Below are 8691 nucleotides of genomic sequence, written 5' to 3'. Positions count from 1 at the left end.
TCAGAGGTTAAGAGCACTGGCTGCTCTTCTAGAGGACCCAGGTTTGATTCCAAGCACCTACATTATGGCTTACAACCATCCATGACTTCTATTTCAGGAGCTCCAACACCCTTTACTGGCCTTGTGGGCATTACACACATGGGTGCACTTACAAATCATACACATAAAATATAAATAAATAGGTAACAACAACAAAAATTCAAGGTCATCCTCAACTACATAGTGAGTGAGATGCTAGTCTGGGCTGTATAAGACTCTGTTTCAAAAAAATAAGAGGCCAGTGTGGTTGGTGGCATGTTCAAGGCCAGCTTGGCATACATACTGAGTTCTAGGCAGTCAGGGATACATAGTGATTCACTGTAATGGTTAAAGGCTGTGCATGTTGCTCCTTGAAGACTCAAATTGAGGTTCAAAATGAAAACTAACACCAACCATGAAAGGGCCAGGTCACACAGCAGTACCAGCCAGAGCATCATCAATGAAGATGTGATTATTAACAGTCATTCTCAGGAAGATGATAATTCATTTTCAGAGTACATGTGCATGGGAAAATAAAGAGACCGTCAACAAATAGAAGAGGAATTGTGGAAAGAGTTTATTGAACGCTGTGTCCAAGAAATGCTGGAAGAGGAAGAAAAACACGTGTGGTTTCCTCCAGCTCGAGATCACTCCCAACTACAGACCAAATTCAGGACCAGATTAATGACCCTGTTATCAGTCACGGCTCTTCTCTGGATGATCTTGTGTTAGAAAGATAGCTTTCATCTTTTTTGAACCTATTCTTTCTCATAAGTGGAAAATTCAGCTACCATCTATTTAAGAAGAGCTCCATGTTTCTTCCCCTTGCAGAATTTTCCTATTTTAAAGAGTGGAAGCAGGGGCCTCCCAGGCTCACCTGTGCTAAAGGATGACTGGTAACAACTCTCACCACTACAGACTTCTTGGTACTGTTTTTAATATTGATGTTGCCTTTTAATCACAATGAAGCCCTTGAAATATTCAAATGTCTTGAAGAAGCAATCTCCAAACATACATAGTATTACCATATAACTTCCCTATATGAAAGGATCTGGGTGAAAAGTGTGCTATTCAATTTTGACTAAAACATTTGGTGAAATTTGAGGAATTTGGAACTATTTTTATTTGATAAAAATCTCAGAGATTTCTTGAGGGTTATTGTTGAGATACTTCATGTCACCTGGAAGGACTTTTATGAGCTCTGGGCAGAGAAAAGGACCACAGATTCATATTCTTAGTTGTTCTCAGCAGTCTCCTCACTGAAATGCACTTGAATAAGGTTTTCATCAGCACTAAAATGGAAAAAAAGAAGAAGTGGGGCGGGGGAGAAGGCAGAGAAGAAAGGGAAGAAGAAAAACAGACCTCTGCAAAACCAATGTGACAAGATGAACGTCCCCCACGCTTCCTGACCCTCATCCCCAGCCTTCCTCAGAATCTACGTTTCTATTTCTGTGTGTCTGATTTTGCTCACCTGTTCTACTTGATAACTTTAATCAGCTGGACATAATAGTTTTAATAGAAATTAAGATGCTTTTGACTAGCCATCCCTTTAGTTCCTCCTGGATCTGTAGGGAAAAAGTTTCCACAGTAGTGGCTGAAATAGAAGAGACTCCTTACCTGAGAATAACTCGGTCCTTGAGAACTGCCAGGAAAGAGTCACTAATGGGCACAACGGCTTCTTTGTAAATCCATCCTCACCAATTGTCCTCACTCAGCAGGGCCTGCTCATGTGCCTGATAGCACACGTACAGTAAAACCACTGCATACAGTAGCATACAGTAGTCTCCAATCTGAGCTAAGGCGTTTCAGGCATCTTTTGTTGGCAAGCATGGAGAGATGGCAATGCACAGTACAAAGTGCATCCCCCATGTGCTAATAGCTCTTAGTCCCCACCTGCTGCTGTAGATCAAAGACGGGCTAATGGTGCAGCAGTGATCTGTTGATTGTTTGGGGTTCAAGGGCTACATTTGTTTATTTATCTTTGTGTTTAGACAACATTTTGGGTAGCCAAAGCTGGCCGTGAATTAATTCACTTTATAGCTGAGGCCACACCGAGCTGCTCCACGGCTGCCTAGAGCCCTGCCAGCAGTGGCTGCTTCTACCTTCTTCGTGGCACAGCTGTGCCCTTAGTCTGATGCCCTGTGATTCTACAGTGACCTCCCAAATTCTGAGGTGACAGGTATGAGCCACCATGCCAAGTTTAAGAATTACTAGAATATATTTCTAGTAAACTACTTGATGGTACTGATCATGATCAAATGGCTTTTAAGAATCATTGTTATGGAGTTCTCCTTTTTTCTAAGCATTTATCTTAGCTTCTGATGACAAGTATTTTCCCTTCCTTAATCAGGTGGCTCTCAAACATTAGTGTACATGCCCCTGGAGGGCTTGTTAAAACATAGTTCTTTAGCCAACAGTGATATCATATAATGCCTGTCACCCCCAGCCTTTGGGAGGTAAAGACAGGAGGATCAGGAGTTCAAAGCCAACCTGGGCTACATCTCAACCTCCATCCCCCAAAACACCAAACGTAAAAAAATCAGCACCTTCTATCTCTGGCTTCCATTTCCAAACTCCCTGATTCGGCAGGCTTAAGGTAGGACTAGAGAATGTATTTGTAACAAGTTCCCAAGAAACCCTGTTGTCACCTCTCCTGGCCACACCTCGAGAATTGCTGCCTTAGTACAGACTCACATAATCTCAACACTGTTGACAGTGAGCCAGGTAAATGCGTAGCACGGAGCAGGTCTGCGCACTACAGGACAGACACAGCATCTCTGTCCTCACTACATCCCAGTAACAAGCCCTCAAGACAGAAACCTTTCAGACACTCTCAACTGTCTTCTGGAGAGCCAAATTATCCCCAGGTGAAAACAATTGTTGTGAAGTGATGAATACCTATCAATGTTCTTTAATTTCCAAGTTTCCTCAGAGAAAGACCCTATTTTTATATTCACAGATACTTGCTCAGTGAACAAATGTGTCCAATTCTAACAGTACTGAAGTCCCTTTGATGACTTCCCCCCCAATTCTTTTCACATACTTTGTCTGATCATGATAAAGCATGAAAAGAAATCTTCCTGCCTCCAACCTACTACAATCAGGAAGGACGGGCTTCTGACCTTCTTTGACTAGGACACAGAGGCTTGTCTATATTATCTGGCATAAGTGTTTGTTTAAAAAGGGCTGGTTCAAGCCGGGCGTGGTGGTGCACACCTTTAATCCCAACAGGAGGCAGAATCTGTTGGATCTCTGAGATCAAGGCCAGCCTGGCCTACATGGCAAGTTCCAGTCAGCTGGGGCTACAGGGAGACCCTGCCTCAAACAAACAAAAACACAAAAAAAAAAAAAAAACACAAAAAAATGACTGGTTCATTTGTGGAGAATTGTCCCACATGGGGGAAAAAACATTTTTCACTTTTCTAGGAAACAGTGTGGGGTGATGTTGGAGTCCCACCAGGTCACACCCACCCTCCCACTGAGAGAAGAGGAGCAAATGGGTTCAGTATCTGCCTTACAGGTGCTTGTGGGACAATGGCAGGATCTCCATTGGACAGTCTGTGGAGACTGAGTGGCAGTGAGGATCTCAGTGAGCAAGTTTGGGATTACTGAGTGGCTCCACGCCCTCCCGGGTGCAGAGCCAGGTAGACAGGGCCTCTGCCTCAGCCTTCCCTGTGCCTCTGTAGTAGTCTAGTTGTGCCCTTAGTGGGGATGTGAAGGAGAGTGCCCCTCAGACCCCCTCCCTGTCCTCTGAGAAAGAGCTGCCCTCTACCTGACTCTGGAAATCCCTTAGATTGTTCAAATCCTTTCCTGGTACATCTGTTTATGGTTTCTATGGCAATGGTCTGGGGCAGGAGATAAAGAATGTTATGCCCCAGGTAAGCTAGCCAATGGCTGTATAGGTTAAGGCTCTGGAAATCCCCTAAATTGTTCAAACCCTTTCCTGGTACATCTGTTTATGGTTTCTATAGAAATCCTCTGCTCTGCAGTTTTTGTGCTTAAAAACCCTGCGTTTCCACAGCACTGGGTCGCAGTGCAGCTCCCAAGCCTGCCTGCATCCCCGGCCAGTTGGTTTCAATAAAGCAGTGAAGTTCTCCTGAGTCTCAGTGTCCAAGTGGTCAATTCAGGGAACTTTTTGGACCCTGAACAGATGTTGTATAAATAACACAACACCCCAGAATGAGAGTTTTAGAAATGGGGAGACTTTAGAGAGAAAATATTTCTGGCTTGGGTGCTGATGGTTCCCACTGACAGCATCAGGCTGAGAGCTACCTATTCCACTCTGTTCTGGGAACAGCAGCCAGAAGTTGGCAGAATTGCCCCACAACCTGTCCCTGCTCATGCACACTTGATTGCCCTGACTCTTACCTATTGCCACACATCTCTAAGTCTAGAGCAGCTCGGTGAGGTTTTCTGTCTCATCTGAGATAATTAGGGAATAAATTGTTCCTTTTTACATTGTCCGGGACCACAAGCACCTTGTGTTATGTGCCTAGCAGTTCTTCAGGTCAAGTTTTATGAGTGCTGGAGGGTTTATGGAGGTGAAGCCTTGCTCATTGACCTGTGGGGAGATTGCCAGTCATTATACTTGCAGGGCTGTGAGAAGGAAATTCTTATAAGGGGTGGAGTGGGACTTTCCAGCTCACTGAGAATGTAAGAGTAATTTTATGATGCTTTTCTGGATTAATTGACTCTTTGATAGTATGGGATAAGATCTGACAGAGATGGCTTGTGAGGAGAAAATAAGATCTCTATCAGTATACTTCACAGGCCAGAGCAAGCCTCCTCTTCTTGTTCCTTGGATTTAACATATTCTTGGATTCCAAGGAGGAACCATAGTTGTCGAAGTGCAGCTGCTTACTATTCTCGCTTTCTCTGTGTTGGTTATGTTAACAAGGAATTGCTTTTTGCTCTCAGAATATACAGAAAAAAAGGATACTCATTAATTTTATTCAAAGTGTACAAACAGATTAAAAGGCTAGAAAGATTTTTATTTTCACACTATTTGACAAAAATTTTAATGTGTTTTATTTGCAATAATGTTCCACACCTTATATTTTCCAGAGATGGGTATGATACCAGCCTTCCTCCTTATCTTTAATTTTTTTTTAAATTTATTTTTATATTATGTGTATGAGTGTTTTGCCTGAATTTATGTGTACCACCTGTGTATAATATGCACAGAGGCCAGAAGAAGGCATCAGATCCCTTGGAACCGAAACTGAAGTTACAGATGGTTGTTAGCTGCCAAGTGGGTGCTGGGAATTGAACCTGAATCCTCTGCAAGAACAGCTAGTGCTCTTAACTGCTGAGCCATCTCTCCAGCCCCTCTTCCTCATCTTACGAGTAACTGACATGTCTCTCATCAAAAGGTGCCAAAGAGATTCTGTTCCCTTGAAATTGGATGGGTGGAAGGGATATGCTGTGACTTCCAAGACCAGATCATAAAAGGGAAAATCTCTCCTGGAGTTCTCTTGGGAAACTCATTTTTCCACTCCAGCCTCCAACATGTTGAGAGAAAGCCTAAACAGAGATATAGAGCTGCGGTGTACCACTGTTCTGGCCAAAAGTCCAGCTGAATTCTTAGCCACAGCCTGGAAGCTGAGTGAGTGAGCAGCAATGCCCAAGTGATACCTGTCACCTGCTGCTGTTTGAGTTTTCCAGGTGAGACCCAGGCACTGAGCAGCAGAGCAGAAGTAAGCTGTCTCTTCTGCTCTCTTTTCATTTCTTGACCCATGGGACACACCATCATAACTAAACAGTGGTTGCTTTAGGATACTTAACTCAGTCTCTCTCTCTCTCTCTCTCTCTCTTTCTCTCTCTCTATTGCATATATATATGTATATATATTATATATATATAATATATATATATGTATATATAAAATGTCTTTTTGAGACAGCGTCTCTATGTAGCCACAGCTGGCCTAGAATTTGCTATGAAGACCAGGCTGGCCTTGATCTCACAGAGATTCACCTGCCTCTGCCTCCTGAGTATGGAAAACAACCTATTTTATGTGTATGAGTGTTTTCCCTGCATGCATGTAAGTGTAACACATGCTGGCCTGGTGCCCATGGAGACCAGAAAACAGTGTTGGATCCCCTGAAACTGGAGTTAAGAATCTGTGTTAGCTGCCATGAAGGTGCTGGGAACTGGATCCAGGTCCTCTGCAAGAGCAGCCAGTGCTTTTAACTGCTGAGCCATTTCTCCAGCCCCAGAGTCATTTTTAACGTAGCAATAGTAGCTAAAATATTCTGGCACATGTAGGTACTAAATATGTAAGCAGTAAGTGATAGCATGCTCTTTTTTTTTAGACAGTTTAACTATGTGGCCTATGAGATAGCTTCAAACTTGCAGTCCTGTCTCTAGTTCCTGGGTGCCGGGATTATGTGTGCCACCGTATCTAGCTTGACAGGCATTTTTACCAGAAAGCATAACTGAAAGAAAAGTTCCCAAAAGGAACTCCTGCACCTTGGACTGAACTTCCTGCAAGGCTGACCAACTGATTATCACGCCAGAGACTGGAGAGTTTGGAATGTTGCAGGTCCAGAGTCTAATTACCATTTATCTCTGGCCATCTTTAGCCCCTAAACAGCCATTCCTTACCCATCTCTGTTTCTGATCTAACATCCTGTGACTAACAGATAAAACCCTTTTAGAATGTATTAACTTAGCAGACCACCAGGTCTCACCAATCCAAAAGCTAAGAATGTCATCAGATAACATCTGAGACCTATAGTAAGAACCCTCCTGCTTTGCTGTGACCCACCTACTGAATGTATCCACCAATGTATTTGAAAAGTGTCTTGAATTATGACTTTTCTTTGTTCTGTCACTATAAAAATGTAAGGCAACTGTTACCATGCTGGAACATGGAATTTGGGGTAACCTGAATCTGTGTTCCTGGGCCATAGTCACTCATATTTGGCTCCAGAATAAACTATATCTTATCCCCTTTGAGGTGAGAGTTATATTTTTGCCCAAATCTTACCAGTTTTTCTATTTCTTTTATTAATTAAATCAGTTCTTTGACAACTTCATACATGCATATAATGCATCTTAAGTATTCTCCTCCCTCTCCTCTTTTACCTTCCACCCCTGTGAATCCTCCTCCTCCCTAGAAATCCCTTTCCTAAGTTCATGTCTTTTTGGTTTTGACCCACTGAGTTCAACTAAGGTAATCTGTGCGACCCTGGATTTAAAACGGTCCATTGGAGCTTGATGGACTCACCAGTGGACACCTAATTGCAAATTATGACTCCCCTCTCCCAGAATTTAACAGTGGCCAATAGCTCAGCAATAAGGGTTGGGTGCTATTGTTATGGAAAAATCAGAGACCAACAGCCAATGACACTAGCTCTCCTGACACCACGAATAAAGGAGTCAGACCTCTGAATAAAGGAGTCAGACCTCGTGTTCATGTTTTGGGGGGCTTTTATACTCATGTGTGGGGAAATGCAAACAAAAGGCAAAACAGCACATAGGTGACAATTAAGTAAAAAGTACACGTGATAATTAAGCAAGGCAGTATATGGCCACAAAGGTCACAGGAATGTGAAAGCTTTGGAAAACAAAGACTTCTGTCCTGGGCAACCACAGGGAGCAGGATGGGAGACTCCTGCTCACCACCCGCAGACCTGTCTCTTAAGAGTTTTCCTATTACAAAGCTCTTAATTACCATCACATTGCAAAAGCTTTCCACCTCCACAATACTGACTCCTTCCCCAATCCCTGGCTGGCTGTTAGCAGAGCCAGTCTTATGTAGCCTCAGTACTGGTGGCTTGAGCTCCCTGAGACTCACAACCCTCTCTTCCCTCCTCTTCAAAGTCTGTGCCACTAATCCTGCCCTGACATGAATCCTTCAGTTATGTGCCTACCCTTCAAAACTATTTGTCACCTCAGACTTCAGGGAATAATTGGCTCCTGATGAGCATTTTCTGAGATCAACAGCATGGAGGAAAACATTTATTCTTTAATTTGGCAATTTTCTGTGATTGCTCTGGGAAAGAAAGGCTGATAAGGAGAGAAAGTGGATGAGGTGAGCATTTAGGGTAGGACAGACGGTCTTCACCAACCTTGAAAACAAGTGTCATGTAATTTAATTATATGTCCCAACGCGAGCACCAGAGTTTGTTCATTCTTCGTAGTCATTCAATCTCAAATGGTGTTCTCTGAAATCCCTTTCTTCTTTATTTTTTTTTATTTATTTGTATTTTATGTGTATGCATGTTTTGCCTGTATGTATGTTTAGTGTACTTGTGTTGTGTAATGCCCTTGGAGGCTGTTGGATCCCCTGAGATACCCAGGAACTGGATTTCTAGCTGCCATATGGGCCCTCTGCAAGAGTAGTTAGCACTGTTAAATGCTGAGTTACCTTGCCAACCCCAGTGGTAGATTTTTTTTAATAGCATTAGTTGTACACCTTAGGCATGTTTATTGTATTAAGCCTCAGTCTCCTCTGAGAATTGGAGTAACTGCTATAGACCATTACTGTTGGAATAAGGTGACATAGAGAATAACATTTTTCTGTTCCCTTTGGGAGAATTCCAAGAACATCATCTGAATGGAAATGGTAATATGCTTTGTATGGATGCTTTCTTATCAATATTCTGCAGGCCATTACATGGACTATTTATTTGATGAAGGTAGAGGGATGAATATACTCCATTGCAA

The sequence above is a fragment of the Nannospalax galili genome, unplaced genomic scaffold (genome assembly GCF_000622305.1).
Source record: "Nannospalax galili isolate Female #2095 unplaced genomic scaffold, S.galili_v1.0 scaffold3841, whole genome shotgun sequence".
Lineage (NCBI taxonomy): Eukaryota > Metazoa > Chordata > Mammalia > Rodentia > Spalacidae > Nannospalax > Nannospalax galili.
Note: the sequence above shows the minus strand (reverse complement) of the source record.